Source organism: Castor canadensis, chromosome 3 (assembly GCF_047511655.1).
Source record: "Castor canadensis chromosome 3, mCasCan1.hap1v2, whole genome shotgun sequence".
NCBI classification, from domain to species: Eukaryota; Metazoa; Chordata; class Mammalia; order Rodentia; family Castoridae; genus Castor; species Castor canadensis.
In genome coordinates, this window is record NC_133388.1 from 108,030,539 (window position 1) to 108,053,028 (window position 22,490).

Consider the following 22,490-nt stretch of genomic DNA (forward strand, 5'->3'; position numbering starts at 1 on the left):
TTATTAGTGACTTTTTTTTTTTTTTTTTGGTGGAGTCTTTGCGCTTTCTGTACATAGGATTGTTTCACCTGCAAACAATGACAATTTGACTTCCACTTCTGCAGTTTGGATGTCCTTTATTTCTTTTTCATGTCTGATTGCTCTCACTGTAACTCCCATTACTATGTTGAACGAAAATGATGAAAGGTGGTATCCTTGCTTGTTTCAGATCTTAGAATAAAAGCTGTCAGCTTTCCTCCCTTTGGAATGTTAGTTGTGGGTTTGTTAAATGTGGCATTTATTATGATGGGACAAGTTCCTTTTATGTTTGATTCCTTCAAATTCTTATCATAAAGGGATGTTGAATTTGATCAAATGTATATACACAATGCAGCATTATTCACCCATAAAATAGGGTAAAATCCTTTCATCTGAAGCAAAGCAGAGGACATTATCTGCAGTGAAACAGATCAGTCACAGAAACACACATACCACCTTTTCTCACTCATTTATGGAAGCTAATAAAACTGATCACATAGAAAGAGAAGGTACAGTAGAAGTCAGTAAAGACTAGGAAGAGGGAAGGAAAGAAGCAGTACAGAGAAGGTAGATAATGGGTTCTAAAATACAGTTTGAGGAAAAATTGTTCCAAAGAATAGAACCTATATAGATAAACGAAGTAAAACTAAAGTTTACATAAAAAAGATTAGATATTTCAAAATAGGTAGCATAGAAGATTTGAAGACAATGCATAGAAATGATAATATTTTAGGAGAAGGAAATAGTAAGTACTGTGATATGAACACTACAAATTGATCATGTGTCAAATTATAATGTTCTATTATATGAATAAGCAAAATATCATATGTCAATTTTAAAACAAAAATGTAAAATAGGCCTCTGTCAGTTTAGTGGGTTGGTTGGTTGACAGAAACATGAACCAAAAATGTGGCTTGTGGCAGGTGAGTTGGAAATGCTGAATCTGTCTTGGTTTAACTTACAAGGGATTCAAATGCCTGGGAAGATTGGAATGCTAGCATGGATTTGTCATTTAATACCTACCCACACACACCCTGGAGAATCCAAAAGACACACATGCACCATGACTGTGATAAATAAATATGTGAGGTGAACTTCAGCATTCATGAGGAGTTCCTCATAGGCTAAACATGATGGTAGTAATTGGATACCGGATTTTGCAGGTGCTGAGTGTTCACACAAACTTTCAAAGGGAAATTGTTACCATGATGAATAGCACTGTCAAAGTTGTAATCAGAATTGTCTTACATATGGAGACTTACAGTGTTGTCTAGTGGATCATAGTGTTACTCAAAGTGATGTTGATAGAAAACCTACTAAACTTTTACTGATATGTATAAGCAAAACATGAAGTTGAAAGAACAATAGTCTAACTTTAATTCTAAAAATAGAGAGTCATAGTCTCTCAGTCAACTACTAGACTTGAGCCTGTTTACAGACCGCCAGTGAACTTGAGCTAGTAAACTGCCAAAAATTTGTATTTTCAGACTTTCTTCCAGCTTTCCACAAGGAATCTATGACCTTTTCCCAGGATATCTGTACATTGGTAAAAGGAAATAATCAACCTTTTAAGAACAACTGAACACCAGCTCTGAAATGATACTGAATCCAAGAGACCCAAAACATCAGTATGGCTTACCATTAAGTTCTCCTGATGCATCCTGTGATTACTTCCCCAGTTATGGAATGCATATTTAGATACACATACTCAGCATCTAGCAGAATCCCCGCATTGGTTCAGAGATTAGTAAAGTGATGGCTATTGTGGTGGAAAAAAAACAACGAAAAATACTGTACATGCCTCTACCTAGAAAAGTAGCAATACAAAAGAAAACCACATTTCTGGAGGTATTGCAGAAATTAGTGCCAATGTCAAGGGTTTCAGAGATGCAGAAGAGATGATTCCCAGCACATCCATGTGCAACTCACCTGTGCAGAAGACAGATGGATCTTAGAGAATATAAGTTGATTATTCTAAGTTTAACTAGAACATGATTCCAATCACAGCTGCTGTGCTGGATGTGTTTCATTGCTTGAGAACACATACCCTGGTCTTGCTATACAACATTTGATCAAGAAATGTTTTTCCCCTTCTATCTCCATTTATAAAAACTGCCAGAAGCAAGTTTCTTTTAATTGTCAAGACTAGCAATGTAGCTTCACTGCCCAACCACAGGGGTATATCAACTCTTTAACTTTGTCATTATTAGCATGGATCTTGGGATCCAATTACCTTTCTCTACCTTTCCTTTTCACAAAATGCTATAGTGGCCCATTACATAGATGACAGTAAGCTGATCGGACCCAGTAAGTAAGAAGTAGAAACTATTCAGGACCAATTGGTAAAATCTAAGCAGATTGGAAAGTAGAAATAAATCCAACAAAAATTCATAGTCCTTGACCTTGGTGAAATTTCTAGAGAACCAGTGGTCTAGGGAATGTCAAGGTATGTCTTCTAAGTGGATGGATAAGTTGTTTCACCCACCTCTTATAACCAAAAAGAAGGCCCAATAGCTAGTAGACCTCTTGTGATTTTAGAGGAAACATTCACCTAATTTGGGTCTGTGACTCTGGCCCATTTACAGAACAACTCAAAAAGTTGATGTTTTTATAGGGCCCAAAAAGTAGTTAGAAGGTGTAGTTCAAGCTACTCACTTGGTACAATCTAGCAGATTCAATCATACTTAAAAAGTCAGTGGAGGGGAGGGATGTTGTTTAGAGCCTTTGGCAGACCTGTGTATGTAAATCACAGCCAAGCCTTTAGGATTTGGGAGAAAAGAACTGCTACTCTCCATAAATAAGCATCCTTTTTTGAGAGACAGTTCTTATTTCTCTAGTGGGTCTTACAGAAAAGATCTCTGGTTCATATCTGGGTTTGCACCTACCACCCCAAATTTTGCAGAATTCAGTAAGAAATTGCCCACAGGCCTTAAATTCAGTGTGAATATTTGGTGTGACATTGACTTCTGTGTGGCAGGTCAACATTGGAGAAGAAATTCATCTTGTTGCTCCCCATATTTCAGAGAGCTATTGCCAAGTACCATCTTGAGACTGACTGCTTAACCATGGGCCAGCAAGTTGCCATGAGTCCTGAGCTGCCTGTCATGAATGGGTTGTTGTCTGACTCACAAAGTTAAAGAATTAGGTTTACAAAGTAGAACTCTATTATCAAATACAAGTGACGTATGAAGGATTAGGTACAAGTCATCTCTGAAGGCATAAGTAAGATGCATAGAACCCTATTTCAGATACATTACCTGTCCATCCCAGTCTCCACCTGTGGCCTCATGGAGTTTCTTAAAATCATTTGACAGAGGAAAATAAGGCTTGGATCTGATCATACCTATTTCTGTATGATATGCTGATAGCTCCACAAATGGATAGCTATAGCATTGCAGACCCTTTCTGGGACATTCCTGAAGGGCAGTGGTGAAGGGAAATTCTCCCAGTGAGCAGAACTTTGAGCAGTGCATCTCAGCCCTTTTTTTGGTGCAATTATCTATAGATTCACAGGCTTTGGCTAATGATCTGACTGGATGGGCAAAGATTTAGAAGGAACATGGTTGAAAAATTACTGACAAAGAAATTTGGAGAAGAAATATGTGGGTAAATATCTCTGAATGGCTGAAAACTTAAAAATATTTGTATTCCATGTGAATTCTGATCAAAGGGTGATGTAACCAGAGGAAGATTTTAATAATTAAGTGAATAAGCTGAATCTTTCTGTAGATAACAATCAGTCTCTTTCCTCATCTACCACTGCCATCGTCCAAAGACTAATGAAAAATGTGGCCATTGTAATAGGGTTGGAGACTTTTTTTGGGCCCAGCAAATAAACTTTAACCCACCAAAGCTTACCTAGCTACTCACATTAATGATATGCTAGCAGCACAGACCAATACTGGTTCTCTGACATGGCCCCATCCCCAAAGTGGTCAGCCAACTACTGTGGCAGGTTGATTACACTGGACGATTTCTAATGCTTTCTTCTTCCTGGAATAAAGACCTACCCTAGGTATGGATTTTCCCTCAGTGCATGATATGTTTCTGCCAAAACTACCACCTGTGGACTTACAATGTGTCAATTGTGATGACACTCTATACAGTATTGCTTCTGATCAAGGTACTCCCTTCACAGTAAATGAAGTGCAGTAATGAGCCCATGACCATGAAATTCACTGGTCTCATCATGTTTACACTATTCTGGAAAAACTGAATTATTAGTGTAGCTGAATGATCTTTTCAAGATTCAATTACACTGATAGCTATGTAGCAATACCTTGCATGCCCAGGTCAAGTTTTTTCAGAGGTTTGTATATACTATGAATTGACATCCAATGTATGGTTGTGTTTCTCCAGTATCCAGGATTCATGGGTCCCAGATCTTGGATAGAAATGACAGTGGCACCACTCACTATTACTCTTTGTGATGCATTAACAAATGCTTGCTTGCTATATCTAAGGTGTATAGATGCTCTGAGGTGACAATGTATGGTAAAATACAGAGCTAGAAAATTAGCCAACTTGTAAATATGTGTTATATTTGACACAAAGTATGCATCTTAGACATAGAATTATTGTGCAGTGTGAGTCAAGATTTATTGTTAGGCTGGCAGTGGAGGGACAAAAAGAAGACTACCTGAGCATGTGTGGTCAGATTCATACAGCGCTGGCAGTCATTGACATATGTGCATCTACTGACTCTACTCTACAATATGAATACATTAATTCAGTGGCTAAAAACTTGAAAATATTTGTATTCCTCATGAATTCTGATCAAATGCATTCTGTATTTTAATGACGTGAAACTGGCCGTGAACGCTCTTAGAAACTATGCTTCATGTACTCCACTGCTTTATATCACATCTTAAATCAAGAATTAAGAGAATACAGCATTTTAATTGTAATTTCCAATGCTTCTGTGGAGAGGCCTCCTCCTTTTTTTTTTTTTTTGTCTTTAATGAAAATTTTGTCCCCAAGGAAGGCAGGATCACTTTTTTTCCTAACATACTGGTTGGTGATGTATATTCTTGGTTATCAAACTATTTTTGAAATTTTCACTTGATGAACACCATGGTGTGTGAGATCATGGCACATACCATACTATCTCAATCATCTAAAGAAGATCTCTGGGTATTTCGGGGGGGGGGAGAGGGAGGGGGCGGAGTGGGTGTAAGGGAGGGGGTGGGGTCACAGGGGAGAAATGAACCAAGCCTTGTATGCACATATGAATAATAAAAGAAAAATGACAAAAAAAAAGAAGATCTCTGTGTGTACACATGCAGGAAGTAGAAGGGCATGGCCACTGAATGGCCTGTGACTGCTGATGACTTTTGTCTTTGTTTCTTGAATTTTTGTTTCCTATAATGCACATGTTACCTTTTTAAAATGCAGACAATATTTAAAAAAATGGTTCTGGTTCCCACAATCATATGTGCTGCTGGCCTACATGTCTTCATTCCAACTGAAGAAATGCTTCCACCAGGACAATTAATCTATTCAGAATGCTACAACAAAGGGACAAAATGACAAAGGAGTAGAAACTTTCTTCATCAGGCCCATGAATAAGAATTTGGATAAAGAAGAGACTCATACAGAAGTGCCAAAGAGAAGAAGAGCACAGAGAAACACAAAAGAGTGATAGGAGATCGGAAAAATAGAGCAAATCAAAAAGATGACAAACTAAATCAAGAAACAGTTTGTACCAGCCTGGGTTCCAGCCCCAGCTCCCCTTGGAGAGAGGTGAAGCTGAAGCATATGCTTCAAGGTAAGCCAGGCTGCTGCTGCCTCAATAGACTGGCAACCCTAGCTCTGGGACATTAATTACACTGCCCACAAACCCTAACCACAGTACAGGGATCTGATGGGACAGTAATTTCCCCTGCACAACAAACCAGAAGCAGACAAGACATCCCCTCATTTTGCATACCTCAGAGAGCTGTGGCAAGGTTCCATCTTGAAAGAGGACTTCCTGGTCAATTTCAGGTACATGGGGGTCCTGAAAACAAGGAACAATCACTGCTCAGGGTGTCTTGAGACACCTGGCCACAGAGAGGCTTTGACTTGCAGTGAGCTAAGAAGATAAAGTGTATTGGCAACCCTGCCTTACTGCCTGTGGTAATTTTTCCAAATAAAACAACTAGGCTTTGCTGGCAGAGAGATCAGATATCAGAAGCTCCTTACAGGCAGGTGAACTTTGAGACTGAACAAATTGGAGAACATGAAAAATCACAGCCCAAGAGTTCTGGGACTCCCAGCCACAATGTCCACATAGAATCTGCCATCAGAGGGAGACTTAGCAAGGGAGAGGATCAGATGGAGCAATCTGAGGGTTCCTGGCAGGAAAACAGCAAAAAATGCCCAGAGGTCAGCGGCCTTGCTCAATAGTGCCACAGCAGCTCCTTTGAATAAGGTCAATTTGAAAAACATAACAACCAGTCCCGACTAACTAAGAACTCAAGTTAGAGTGGCTGCTTTATTGCAAACAAGAACAAGCAGCTTCAAACTGAGCAGCTCAGTATTTACAAGATTGCAGCCTGATTGTTCCTGGTCTCAGAACCACAGTTTCTGTGTGGGAGACATCCAGACACAGAGAAGGTGAGGTTTTGATGAGGACAATCTAAAAAGCAGAGGTCAGTGGCCCCACCCTTTCAAACTACTGCAACCTACTCACAGAATGAGTGATCCTTCATGATCTGATCTCTCAGCATTTCAGCAGGAAGTCTTACCCCACTATCTAATGAGGCCTCCAAGGTCCAAAAAAACTGAGGTCAAAGCATTTTAAGAAAATTGGCCTGGAAGCATTTCCTGTAGCTGCAGTCAAAGTCCAAGGTGCTGAAGGGAACTATGACCAACAATGAGAGAACTTTGATTGCCAAAGAGCCTGATGGGGTCCAGCAGAGTCTGGTGGGGGAGATCATCAAGCAATTTGAGCACAAGGGAGTCTGCCTTGTGGCTCTCAAATGTGTGCAGGCTTTTAAAGACCTTCTCAAGGAACACTACATTGACCTGAAGGACCATCCGTTCTTCACTGGCCTGGCAAAATACATGCACTCAGGGACAGTGGTTGCCATGGTCTGGGAGGGACTGAATATTGTAAAGACAGACCGAGTGATGCTGAGGGAGATCATTCCTGTGAATTCCAAGCCTGGGACCATCCATGGGAACTTTTGCATCCTAGCTGGCAGGAACATCATTCGTGGCAACGATTCTCTGGAGAGTGCAGAAAAGATCACCTTGTGGTTTCAACCTGAGGAGCTGGTGGATTACAAAATCTGTGTGCAGGCTTGGATCTATGAGTGACAGGAGGGCAGGCCACCATGCTATTCCCATCCACTTACTTCTATTCCCATGGGCAGGGGACCAGACTGTAGCAAATTTGGTTATTTCTGGAACTTTCCTACAACCTGGGGGGAAATTCTGCCTGCTTTGCAAGTGTGAAGCCCTCAGTTCAAATCCCAGTCCCACCAAAAAAACAAAAAAAAAGGTGATTAGAGGAAAACTCTTGGAAATGGGAGTGCTCTCTGTACAGTGTTATGTGCTAATGCTTCATTCAAACAAAAAAAAAAACTAAAAAGAAAATTGGCCTAGAGAGTATCAACTTCCTGGTCTCTGAGACCCCTGACACATCCTGAGCTAGAGGTGCAACTCTGCCCTTCATAGCTGCTCCCAGAACAACCAGGACAAGAAAAACTGATGTGGACAAATGCACTTCTCTCCAACAAGAAATATGACTGGAGTTTTTTTTGTTTATTTGTTTTGGTTTTTGTTTTGTTTCTTTTTTTTGTCTTTCTGTTGATGTTTCTCTTTTTTTGTTGTTTCTTTGTTTTTCTTTATCCAATTGGTTCACATTTAGCTGTTTCATTTTTCTTTCTTTTTTCTTCTTTCTCTTAACTTGATTGCAAACTGTTAGAATCTTTTTGTTCTACTTCTCTTTTTTATCTTCCCTATCCCCCAAACCATTCTCTCTTTCTCCTTTATACATTTATAGAGCACTCTTATACTAGTATATCCTACATCTACCTCCCTTCTTTTTATCTTCCCTTTCACATGTCCAGCCACAATAATAGTCGATTTTTAATCTGTATACCTTTCAACCAGTGTCACGTTCCCAGGTCACCCCCCCTAGAAACTAGTTTTGCTCCCATACAACCTGGGGAAATAGGTAAGATTTGCAATTGTTCCTTATGCATTCAAATACATGATTTATTGTTGAATTGTTAACCTTATTATGGCAGTAGGTTCTCTGCTCACCCAAGGAAGAAAAAGGAGTCTAAGACCTACAGATGTGCAATTAACAACATAGAAATTTAAATATGAAAAAACAAGACAATGCCTCACATCTAAAATCCCACTACAACTCAACATCTGAATCTGAAGATACCGAACGCCTAAAATATCTGAGACAGAATTCAGAAGCTTACTGTTAAAAATGAGCAGTGACCTCAAAGAGGATCCAAATAAATAGATAAATGAAGTTAGGGAATCAACCCAAGACCTAGTCAAAAAAAAGTCACCAACATGGAAGAGAAATTCAAGAAGGAAATGAAAATTAAGAAAAATAACCAAGAAACAATGTTAGAAAGGAAAATTCAATAAATCAAATACAAACCACAGTGGATAGTACTATCTTCAGACAAGATCAAGCTGAAGAAAGAATAACAGAGATGGAGGACAAGATCAAGGAGTTAGTGCACACAGTCACAACAAAAAAAATGAATATGCATGACTATAGTATACAAGAAATCTGGGACCCAATCAAAAGACCAAACCTAAGAATTCATGGCATAGAAAGAGCTGAAATACAAATTATAAGCATAGAGAACATATTCAATGAAATCAAAATAGAAAATTAGTCAAGTCTACATAACAATATAGACACACATGTACAGAAGACATTTCGACCTCCAAATAGACATGACCAGAAAAGAACAACCCTACATCACATCATAACTAAAATACCCAAACTAAAGTGCAAAGAAAGGGTAATGAAAGCTTTAGGGAACAAAACACCAGCTTCCATACCAAAGAGAACACATAAGAATCACCTCAGACCTCTCACACAAAAGCTAACAGCAAGGAAAGCATGAAGCAATATATAATTCACACCCTGAAAGAGTAATTGCCAACCAAGAATCTTATATTCAGCAAAGCTGTCTTTCAATTTTGAGGGAGAAATAAGGACCTTCCAAGACAAGAATAAGAGATGGCAACTATGGTAGGGAAGCAGATAGCCTGAGCTCTGATCCAAACCCTCACTGAGACGCTGGAGCCACACTTGGTGGAAGTAAAGCACTAATCAGAATCTAACCTTTGACACCCTGAACCACTAGCCTGTGGAAGGCAACCCCAAAAAACATTACACTGAGAAAATATGAGGGCTGCCACAGCTACTGCAGCTGCCACCACTGGCTCCAAACCTGTCTGTGAGACATTCTACAGACCAAACAGGTGAGCACCACACATCAGACAGAATTCCCCCAGCCACCATCGGGATAAACCAGCACAGCACCTGGGCAGACTGACCCCCTCCAAAAAAAAACTGGACAATAAACAGAGAACTATAATCTGCACAACAGCAGAGGGGGTGGGAACACTGAAAGTGCACCGGAGAAGGGGGGAGGGACAAGGAGCTAATCTCAGCAGAACTACCAGTAAACAAATGCCAGAGAGGCAGGAAGGCCAAGAGCAGGCAAGCAATAAGCCACTGCCTGAAGCAGGGCAGGTAGTGGATCACAGAGATCATCTCCTGAGCCAGTGAGTAGCACCCAAAACAGTACTGAAAAACAAACACTAAAACATCATAACACATTGACAGCAGAGGTGGTTGATGGAACACTGACCCTGCCCCAGGGAAAGGGGGTGGGGCAAAGAAATCAGCCCCCAGCCCAGAAATTCCAGTAAACAAGCACAGCTAAAGGCTACCTCCAAAGCAGGATAAACAGTGGACTACAGAGCTGATCTGAACCTGAGGGCAGATTTCAAACTTAAACAGCCACACCTCTCTGGGGGAGGAGCTAACCAAGCAGCTGCAGTTGAAGGGTAACACAGTTATCACCTGAGGATCTCAGTATCCTGGACTACCCTGCGTGACCTGGCAAAGCTACCTCACCACACAATTTCAATTCTACTGGTAGACAGAAGACCAAAACACTACTCACAAGCCAATTACCAGGCAAGACCACATCAGAGCTTCTGCTTATATGCCAATACCAGGACTGGATGCCAGAGGAGTAACTCCAGAACTTAAACTAAGACTGAAATTCTATTGTTCCTGAACCTGGTGTTTTTCCTTTTTTTGTTTTGTTTTTGTTTCTTTGTTTGTTTCTTCTTATTTGTTTGTTTGCTTGTTCTTTCTTGTTGGTTTCTTTGGTTTTTATTTGTTTGTTTTCTTTGTTATTGTGGGTTCTCTATTTTTATTTTTATTCCTATTATCTTTTTTCTTTCTCTTTCTATACTATCAACTTTACCATCATCATCTTCTCATCCTTACTCTCATCCCCTTCACTCGCCCTCCTTCTCCTGTGCTAAAATCTATTGATTCCCTCCCCAATAACTCTTTCTGCCCCTTTGCACCCACTCTATTCCCCCAGCACTCACCTATCCCTCACATTCTCCCCCAACCTGTCACCAGACCACACCTCCCTCCTATACCCTCATCACCTGCTGACCAACCTACTATACCAACTTTACACAACACCAAACCCCTGCAATCCCTAACACAAACACCCTCTACTACAACAATAGAAATACACCCAAACACACACAAGCATCACAAAAACCAGCAGCCCCCCCCCACTGCTTCCCCACTCACCCACCCCACTTCCCACCTCCCCCTTTTGTGCCACCCTATCCAACTTCCCAAATTCCTACAGGTAGCCTTACAAATGTTAACCCCTCCAACTCCCACTGCTTATAGATATTACCACCAAGAGGTCTCCTATATAACATTTAAACCTGGGTATTAGTTATTACTAAATTATACTTAGACAGGGACACAACCTTAGCTAAAAACTCAAGACAGCAACAAAACAAAAATTAAATTAAGGGAAAGAAAACAAGTGACTGAAACTACCAACTACCCTATCAAGACAGTACAAGTGGAGTGATAGGAAGAAGAAAAAGGGATGGAAACCATTCTCCCCCAAAAAATAATTTAATACAGGATTCACAGGGAAATGAAGAAAATGGATACCTAGTTCCAGAAGCCAACAAAGCAAAGATAAATGACACCAACAAACCCAACAATGTACACAGACACCTTCAAAGAAGAAATCCTGCAAGTAATCACTGAGAATTTCATGAAAATGATAGTAGATATACTTAACCAAGATGTACAAGATGCACTGAAGAAATTTCAAGACACCAAATATAAAGAATACAAGAAGACATAGAAACAAATAAATCAACTCATAGGAGCCCTAAATAAACACCCAAGTGAAACAGAGAACACTAGAAAGAGATAAATGAATTAAAGATGAAAATAGACAATATTAAAGATGAAGTAACCCATGACATAGAAAACCTCAGAAAAAAGAATGAAACAGAAACCCAAAACACAGTGGAAGGCCACTCCAGCAGACTAGAACAAGAGGAAGACAGCATCTCAGAACTCAAAGATAAAAAAGATATTAAAGGAAAAACTGAAGTACTATTAGTCAACTCAAGACCTACAAAAGGAATATGCAAGAACTCACTGACTCCATCAAAATACAAAACCTGAGAATCATGGGCATTGAAGAAAGAGAGGAGGTCCAAGCAAAAGGGATTCATAATATAATCAGTAGAATAATAGCAGAAAATTTCCTAAATCTAGAGAAAGTTTTGCACCTTCAGGTACAGGAAGCCTCCAGGACACCAAATAGACTTGACCAAATTAGAATTTTACCATGACATATTATCATTAAAGCAGTAAGCACAGAGAGCAGAGAAAGAATATTGAAGGCTGTAGTAGAGAAAAACAAATAATATATAAAGGTAAACCCATCAAAGTCACAGCAGATTTCTCAATGGAAACCTTAAAAGCAAGAAGGGCATGGAGTGAGGTATTCAGGGCACTCAATGAAAATAACTTCAACCCTAGGATACTCCCAGGAAAACTATCATTCAAAATAGATGGAACAATAAAAGTCTTCCATGATAAGCAGAACTAAAACAATATGACCACCAAGCCACCACTACAAAAGATTCTCCAAAGAATTCTGTACACAGAAAATGAAAGCAAACAAAATCACAAGAGGACAGGCAATATCAAACCACAGGAAGAGACGAGAGAAGGAATCAGACAGTAATATTGATTCAGCTGCACACAATCAAACCCTTAAACAACAAAAACATCTAAATGACAGGGATCACCACATACCTATCAATACTAACACTAAATGTTAACAGACTAAATTCCCCCTTCAAAAGACACCGATTTACAAACTGGATTAAAAAAGAAGATCCAAAAATCTGCTGCCTATTGGAGACACACCTCACTGACAGAAATAAGCACTGGCTGAGAATGAAAGGCTTGAAGAAGATTTACCAAGTCAATGGCCCTAGAAAACAGGCAGGAGTAGCAATACTTACCTTGGACAAAGTAGACTTCAAACTTACATTGATCAAATGAGATAAAGAACATTCCATACTAATAAAAGGAGAAGTACACCAAAAGGAAATAACAATTTTATTTTATTTATTTATTTATTTATTTATTTATTTATTTATTTATTTATTTTCTTTTATTAATCATATGTGCATACAAGGCTTGGGTCATTTCTCCCCCCTGCCCCCACTCCCTCCCTTACTACCCACTCTTCCCCCTCCCTCTCCCCCTACCCCCTCAATACCCAGCAGAAACTATTTTGCCCTTATTTCTAATTTTGTTGTAGAGAAAGTATAAGTAATAATAGGAAGGAACAAGGGTTTTTGCTGGTTGAGATAAGGATAGCTATACAGGGCATTGGCTCACATTGATTTCCTGTGCATGTGTGTTACCTTCTAGGTTAATTCTTCTTGATCTAAACTTTTCTCTAGTTCCTGGTCACTTTTCCTATTGGCCTCAGTTGTTTTTAAGGTATCTGCTTTAGTTTCTCTGCGTTAAGGGCAACAAATGCTAGCTAGTTTTTTAGGTGTCTTACCTATCCTCACCCCTCCCTTGTGTGCTCTCGCTTTTATCATGTGCTCAAAGTCCAATCCCCTTGTTGTGTTTGCCCTTGATCTAATGTCCACATATGAGGGAGAACATACAATTTTTGGTCTTTTGGGCCAGGCTAACCTCACTCAGAATGATGTTCTCCAATTCCATCCATTTACCAGCAAATGATAACATTTCGTTCTTCATGGCTGCATAAAATTCCATTGTGTATAGAAACCACATTTTAACAATTTTCAACCTATATACACCCAATCTCAGTGCACCCAATTTCATCAAACATACTTTAAAGGACTTAAAAGCAAATATAGACTCCAACACACTGGTAGTGGGAGACTTTAATATCCCCTTATCACCAATAGATAGATCATTCAAACAAAAAACTCAATAAAGAAATTCCAGAACTAAATCACACCATAAATCAAATGGACCTAGATGATGTCTACAGAATATTTCATTTAACATCCACACAATATACATTCTTCTCAGTAGCCCATGGAACTTTCTCCCAAGTAGATCATATCTTAAGGCACAAAGCAAGCCTCAGCAAATATAAGGAAATCAAAACAATTCCGTGTATTCTATCTGATCACAATGCATTAAAACTAGAACTCAACAACAAAAATAACAACAGAAAATACACAAACAATTATAAGCCAAACAACATATTGCTCAATGATCAATGGGTAACTGATGAAACAAAAGAGGAAATTAAGTTTCCTGGAAGTTAATGTAAATGAAAGCATGACCTACCAGAACTTATGGGACACAGCAAAGGCAGTCATAAGAGGAAAGTTTATAGCCATGACTGCATATATTAAAAGGTCAGAAAGATCTCAAATAAATGACCTAATGTTACATCTCAAACTCCTAGAAAAACAGAACAAGCAAAACCCAAAGCAAGCAGAAGGAGAGAAATAATAAAAATGAGGGCCAAAATTAATACAATAGAGACCAAAAAAAAAAAAATACAAAGAATCAACAAAACAAAAAGCTGGTTCTTTGAAAAAGTAAATAAGATTGACAGACCTCTGACAAATCTGACTAAAATGAGGGGAGAAAAAAACCCAAATCAGCAAAATCAGAAATGCAAAAGGGGAGATAACACCATGGAAATTCAGGGAATCATCAGACTACTTTGGTAACCTATATTCCAATAAATTTGAAGACCTTGAAGAAATGGAAAAATTTCTATATACTTATGACCATCCAAAATTGAACCAAGAGGATATTAACCACCTAAATAGATCTGTAACATAAAATGAAATTGAAGCAGCAATCAAGAGTCTCCCAAAAAAAGAAAATCTAGGACCTGATGGATCCTCTGCTGAATTCTATCAAACCTTTAAAGGAGAACTAATATCAACACTCCCTAAACTGTTCCACAAAATAGAAAGGGAAGGAAAATTGCCTAACTCATTCTATGAAGCCAATATTACACTCATCCCAAAAGTAGACAAATACATTTCCAAAAGGAGAACTATAGGCCAATCTCCTTAATGAACATCAGTGCAAAAATCTTCAATAAAATAATGGCAAACTGAATCCAACAACACATCAGAAGGATTACTGACCATGACCAAGTCAGTTTCATCCCAGGGATGCAGGGGTGGTTCAACATACACAAATCTATGAATGTAATGCAGCACAGAGTGGCCACTATGGGAAGGGGACCAGGAAGTAGTGAAGAGGTCTGGTAGAGATGAACCAATTTGGGTTGTAATACACATGTACATAGAAACAACATAAGGAATCTCCATGAATAGCTATCTTCATCTCAACTAGCAAAATGGCCATTTTCTTTTTATTTTATATGTTTTTTCTTCAACAAAATTGGAGAAAAGGAGAGTAGAACAGTCCTCAGAGGCAGGGGTTGGGGTGGGGGTGGGGGGGAAGGTGGCCCAAATAATGTATACACATGTAAGTAAATGTAAACATACAATTAAAATTAAAAAAAAAAAACTAGGTTCTTACTGTGTAGCCCAGACTAACCTGAACTCACAATTCTTCAGCTTCACCCTCTGAATGCTGGGATTACAAAAGTATGCAGTTCCACACCCTGTTAAAATAATTTATTAACTTAAAGTAGTATCATCATGAATAAAGGTTAGAATAAAGATAATGTTATTATGGAGAAAGAAAAATGGAGGTTATGGCAGATACCAGAAGCAAGGTAAACACTGAAAGCAGCTTTTTAGGTCTGAATATTGTCACTATTTATGGAGCATGTAACTATCCAGTAACTAAAACATGATATTCTCCTCAAGAAGAACTATAACTAAACAAAATAAGTTTTTCATTGTAATTCCACATCCAACAAGTATCTAGTTCATTGTTTTCGTCAACACATAAAGGAAGAAGCATAATAAAAGAAAAGTGTCAGGTATTTGGAAAGTTATAATACTCACTGTAATCTGTGTGCTAAAGTACAAATTATTTTAGATGGAAATTGGTTTTTAGTAATTTCTGATTCCTGGATGAGCTTAATTCTCATCACTTATTCGGGAACAAACACCAAGGACCTAGTCTCCACTCTATAGACCTCAATCTAGCCCAAATACAAATATTACCACAGACATGATGGATAATATTTAGCAGATTCCATCTTCTACCAAGTAATCTTGTACCCAGTCCAGGATCTGATACCTGGAATCATCTTCAAGGTATTCTTCAAGTACTCATCTTCCCTGATGGGGCAACCATCTAACTTCAGCTCCAGGATGAAATCTTTAATAGCCCAAGCAAAGTCTGGAAAGAAACTCACAAATTCTGTTCCATCTTCTACTCTATCAGGACTTAGGGAGGACATGATCCTGGTTAGCTCTGTCACCTTTGTCACATAACTAGGACTTGGCTAAAGAAAAGGAACTGCCAACCACAATTTCCACATTTCCCCCATAAAAACCATCATAAACACTCTCTTTTGCTCTGATCCCTTCTCTTCCACCAAGGGCAACTTGGCCACAAGAGAAGGAGGAATCCAATTTGGTCTACATCCTCATAAATTTCTCAGTAAAACTGGAAAGGATACTGTAGCTTCTCCCAAGCATTGTTGTTGATGGTGCCCAGGCTGCTGCAGACAAAAGTGTTGCTCAGAAGCACGACCAGGGCAAAGATCCATAAATTCCTATTAGAATTACCCCAGAATATGTAATACAACAAGCACCCAGCAATCTTTACATTAGATATTAATTCAGTGTATTGTTCAGTCATTACTTGTTACTACAGACAGCACAATGTTGGTATAAACAAAACACCTTGGAAACAGAATGAAAGTCCTTGTTTGAGAGGGATAAAGGAGAATGACGGAGGGGGTAAATTCAACTATGATATATTGTAAGAACTTTCCCCAGTACTACAATATGATAATGAAAAGAAAAAATTTCTAGTTACCTGTAAGAACAAAACAAAAGACCTAGAAAGTAAAACAAACAGGTTCTATAGATGCATAATACATATTTTTTAAATGTATGCACTATACTAATAAAAACAGTAAAAAATGAGTACATATAAAATTGTTGAACTTGAGTGATGTCCATAAATTTGAGTTAATTCTATCATCCCAATGTCATTTCACTTCTGGTTTTCATAATGTATTGTTCTGAAAATGTTATCCCTGGGGGAAGCTGGGTGGTGGCACAAGTGACCTCTCTGTATTATTTTTGAAACTTCTTTTAAGTATGTAACTATTTTAAAATAAGAGCTAGCAGTATGGCTCAAGTGGTAGAATGCCTGCCTAGCAAACCTGAGGCCCTGAATTGAAGCTCTTCTACCACCAAAAAATAAATAAAATAAAAATTTAAATTAACATTCACAATGTTAAGCAGTCATTACCAAACTAAAAGTAAAAGAATAAAAACATAAAATAAGTGCAATTTGTTGTTTAGTAATAAGTGGTACCACATATTCACTTAACAGTAAGGAGACTATGTACTATCCACTCCACTAATCACAGTTGTACACTCAAATCAAATCCAAAGAAATCGAATGCTTGTGAGTTACTAAAAACATGTTACAGACCTTGCTTATTTACCAGCAAGCTGTGATAAATGACATTTTTACACCTCAGATAATAATTCAACAATATCACATTCATTTCCAAATAAATCCAACAAAGATGACAATGTATTCAAAGGGCTTAAAAATACTAATAAATATAAGTAGTAAGATAAATAGCCATTAAAATTAACCATTATATTGAGTAAAAGTAATGAATGAGTTAAAGGGGAACAAATGCCATTGGAATTAGAGAAAGGCTTGTGTGTGCTATGGAATTTTCCCACAGGAAAATTATGTTCTGAGTGTTCAAGGATTTATAATATGGGCTTGAAGAAACAAAAGAAGTTTGCAAAATGAAAAACTTGCAAAAGGAAAATTGGAATGGGAATAAAATAAGCACAGAGTTACTAGGTCTGACTAGCACAGATAGTGGGTAGACACAGAAGACGGCTTGAAAGCAGATTTCATGCAAGGCGGATTCAGGGTCTTGAAGGTAGGAAAAATCATTGTGTTGCTTACGTTATTGCTAAGTCAACAATCATTGCAGTAAAAACATATGTTCTTGAAAACCTTGAGGAAATGAAAACTTTGAAATTCAAACCTAGACTATGGGAATGGAAAAGAAAATATTTACCCTCTTTCCCAAATTCTAATTTTTTAAAGAATAATTTATTAAGATCAAAAGGCACTGAACTTAGGAAAAATAGTAAGTTTTGGTACCAAGACTATATCTTTGTTTAGTGTGCTGTTCAGTATGTAAGGACAGAATTTCTATTTCCTCTTGGGAAAAAATTGGAGCCTATAGAAATACACACCTTGTTTCCAATTTATTCTCCACATAAGGAGAGAGGAAGTGAAGGAGAGACAGACACAGAAACAGAGAAAAGCTGCCATTCATTTTACTCCAAATATAAGGACAATTAACCTAAAATCCACATTAAATCCTCCTACCTGTCACTGTCTGTCTCTTAGTCTGCTTTCCAGGAAAGTCACTTGAACACTCATATCATAACAGTGATCACATGGTGCTATAGCAGACCTGTATACCTGGTTTCCTTATCTGGGCTGAACGAAGGCTTATAAAGAGCAGGACTTTTAACTTATTCAGCCATATGTTTAATATTTGGCCAGGACCCTACACTTCAGCTTCTCAATATGATTTGCTAAATGGATGAAATTATTCGATTCAGTTCTCATAAACAAAAGATTAACCTAACATAACACATTATGTAATATGATTTTCAAAGAGACCAAAACAAGCTTCATCCTATATATCAGAGTTTTGGGATTTTAGGAATGGAACACAAAATTAAATTTAAAAGTATCATGAAGAGCTGAGAAGGAAAAGCCAGAACAAAAAGGATCAGTCTGAGAGTCTCTGTCTTGCCTATTCTACATCAATCAGGCCTTCAGCCTCCAGAAGTCACAGAGTGTGATTTGACTTGGTGGGATGGGGCACACAACACATCCAATCCTGGGTTTCAAATTGCCCTGTGAATTCCAGAGGCAAGCCCGGAGGGCAGAGGAGAGAATACCTTACACAGAGAGCAGATAGTCCAAGAAAAATCAGATTGGAAAGATTAACAACGCCCGAGATAGATGGTGGTATGTTCTCTGTTTTGTCGAGGATAACCATCTTTGTGACATCTCACTGCCTCATGTCTTTCACTGTCAAACACTTCCGCATTTTAAACATTGGCTTATTTATAATTGCTTATTCAATTTCCTCTGTAAGGAAATCTGTATCCATATCTGTGTGGCTTTCCAGCAGCCTAGATGAGAAAAAAGGGAAGGCTGCTCAGAAAGAAGCTTTGATTTGTAGCATTCAATCATCCTGACTTCAAGAGGTTAAGCAAGTTGAATGTATTATGATTAGATCAAGACCTTTCAATTTTCTGGAGAATAAGCAAAGCAATTTGGCCAATAATTATTAATTACTAAATAACTTCTATGTTCCAAGCACTGAGGATATGTTAAAGGATCAGAGATAGAGCAATGACAAAATTAGACAGCCCTTTGGGGACAAAAGGACATGAGGTAAGACTCCGCTAATTTATAACAGTTTATGGAGCAGCTGGACATAATCTGGCCCTTCTGGACAGTAGTATGAGAAGAAAGAGAGTGGTTTTTAAAGTATGCTTTTATAAGCCCTCATTGAAGTTTATGTCTGCATCACATTTTTTACTTGTTTGGCAATCACAGCGAATTTTAAGGGAGAGTTCAGCAGTGGTTAAAATATTTTCTAAAAGGAACATTAGCAACACATCACATTTATGATTATTTTTTCCAGGTTGAGGGTAAAATAATCTTTGGGCACCCTGTCTGGGACCAGGATAGAAGTGTTGATGGGTGGTTCATGCTGCTTCTACATTTTTATTTTCTGCTCTTAAGACTCAGTAAGGTGTCCACCATTTTCTTATGATGTTTTAATATATTCCTGGTGTCAGATGCCCCTTACATTGAATGATACACATAGATGCTGTAAGATTTAAGTCTGCAAGCCTATAAGGTTATCTGCTTCATCAGGATATGTACCCTAATCAGAAATTTCATGAAAGCTAGCTAAAACTACATAAAGATAACAGCTAGATAAAAATGTTTTAATGTGATTTGTTTTTCTTTTATGTAAGTAAAGAAGCATTTATTATAAGCCTAATGTTTTACACACAGTTCTAAATGCCAGAAATTTGGCAGTAAAGAAGCCAGGTAGTGTTCTTTATAAGCTTTATATTTTATATATATTATATATAACATTATATTTTAATATAAGACAAAATCATAAACAAGTAAATGTGTGAATTTAAAGACAAATGGTATTTAGTTTAAGTGGAGGATCACCATGAAACAAAGTGGCCAAGGAAGACCACCTAGAGACTAACATTGTGCAGAGTCTTGAAGAAGCAGTTAGCTTTGTAAGGAGCCAGCAAACATTGCAGGCAGAATGGATCACAAATAGAAATAAATACCTGGAGAAAAGAAAGGGTTTTCTTGACTTATAGGAGAACAATATTTCTAATTTTTCCAAATTTATATTTTTATTTTCTCTATGTTTTTTCTAGATTCCACATATGAGAGAAAACATGTGGTACTGCCTTTCTGATTTCTCTTACAATGATGATCTGTTCCATCCATTTTCCTGTATTTCATTTTTCTTTATGGCTGAATAATACTCCATTGTGTATATATACCACATTTTCTTTATCCATTCATGGGCACCTAGGCTGACTCCACAACTTGGCTACTGTGAATAGTGCTCTGATTAATATGGATCTGCAATTATCTCTATTGTATGCTGCTTAGATTCCTTCAGCTATATTCCTACAAGTGATATCACTAGAGTATGTGGTAGTTCTGTTTTTAATTTTTTTGAGGAATCTCCATTCTGATTTCCATAGTGGCTGTACTAATTTTCAATCCCAAAAAGAGGGTATAAGAATATCTTTTCCACATCTTCACTAGGATTTGGTGCTGTTTGTTTTCTTGATGATAGCCTTCTGATTGGGATAAAATGAAATAGTTTAAATTTAGGTTTCCCTGATAACCAAGGACATACATTTTTATGCATGTATTGTCCATTTGAAAAGTGTTCCGTTCCTTTGCCCATTTGTTGGTTGGACTGCTTATTCTTTTGGTGTACAATTTTGAGTTCTTTATATATTCTGAATATTAATCAATGGTCACATAAACAGCTAACAAAGAATTTCCCCTTTATGTAGGCTGTCTCTCCACAGTGTTGTTTACTTCTACTTCGCTGTGCAAAAACTTTTTAATTTGGTGTAATCCCATTTGTCAATTCTCACTATTATTTCATAAACTATTGGATCCCTATTCAGAAAGTCATTGCTTATGCCTCTATTTTGAAGGATTTTTCCTCACTAGTTTATAAGTCTCAGGTATTATATTAAGGTCTTTAATACATGTTGAATATAATTTTTGTAGAGAGCAACAAATAGGATTCTGGTTTCAGTCTTCTACATGTGGATATCCAGTTTTTCCTGTACAAATTATTATCATACTTGCCTTTTCTCAACATATGTTTTAGGTGCCTTTCTCAAAAATCAGATGACTATAGCTGCATGGGTTTGTGTCTAAGTCTTATGTTCCATTGGCCTTTGTGTCTGTTTTTGTGCCATTACCATGATGTTTTTATTGCTATGGTTCTGTAGTACAATTTGAAGTGAAGTATTGTGATACCTCCAGTGTTGCTCGTTTTGCTCAAGATTGCTTTGCCTGTTCAGGGTCTTTCATGTTTCCATATGAACTTTAGGAGTAATTTTGCTGTATCTGTGAATAAAATAATAATTTTTCTGTATGTGGAATTTTGATGGGGATTGTATTGAATATATAGATCTCCGTTGGTAGTATAGTCATTTTCACAATATTGCTTCTGCTGATCCATGAGCATGCAAATTCATTCTATCTTCTGATGTCTTTCAATATCTTTCTCCAGTGATTTATAGTGTTTATTGTAGAAGTCTTTCACTTCCTTCATTAAATTTATTTCCAGGTATTTCTTTTTTGAAGCTACTATAAATGGAATTGTTTCCATAATTTCTTTTTCAACCTGTTGTATTGTCAGTATAAAAAACCCTACAATTTTGGTATGTTGATTTTATATCTTGCTACATTGTCAAAAGTATTTATCAAATCTATCATATCTAGGTGCTTTTGGGTGAAATCTTTAGGATCTTTTAAGTATAGAATCATATCATCTGCAAATAGGGATACTTTGACTTCTTCATTCCCTACATAAATCCTTTTTGTTTCTTTCTCTTGCCTTATTACTCTGGCTAGGAATTTCAGTATTATATTAAATAAGAGTGGGAGGAGTAAACAGCCTTGTCTCGTTAGGTTTTCTTTAAAGGTATGACAGAATTTGAATATTATTGTTTTAATCCAATCACCCAATCTGTCTCTTTTCATTGGAAAATTAAGACCATTTTCAAAAAGGGTTATTATTGATAGGTATATACCAGTCCTATTCATATTTTTCGTTTTTCTTATGATTGATTCTTTCTTATTTCTCATTAGTTTATCTACTCCTCTAGTGAGATTTATTCTTTCCTGTGTTCTTATGGTTGTCTTTACCTTACTCATCTATGTGTAGGATTCTTTAAGTATCATCTGCAATGCTGACTTAGTAGTCATGTCTATCTTCATTTTGTGCTTATCTTGAAGGTCGATATTTCTCCTTTGACTCTCAGGAATAAGCATTGATGGATATAATAATCTGGATTGTCAGTTTTTTTTTTTCTGGGCTTGAAATACATGATTCCCATTTCTTCAAGGCCATAAGAATTTCTGCTCAGAAATCTGTTGTTGCTCTGATGAGTTT

General features: G+C 37.5%; 1 pseudogene; it reads left to right on the forward strand.

Moving 5' to 3' along the window:
- Positions 1-6,858: 6,858 nt before the first annotated feature.
- On the forward strand, positions 6,859-7,320 carry LOC109680076 (nucleoside diphosphate kinase A pseudogene; annotated as a pseudogene).
- The last annotated feature ends 15,170 nt before the right edge of the window (positions 7,321-22,490 follow it).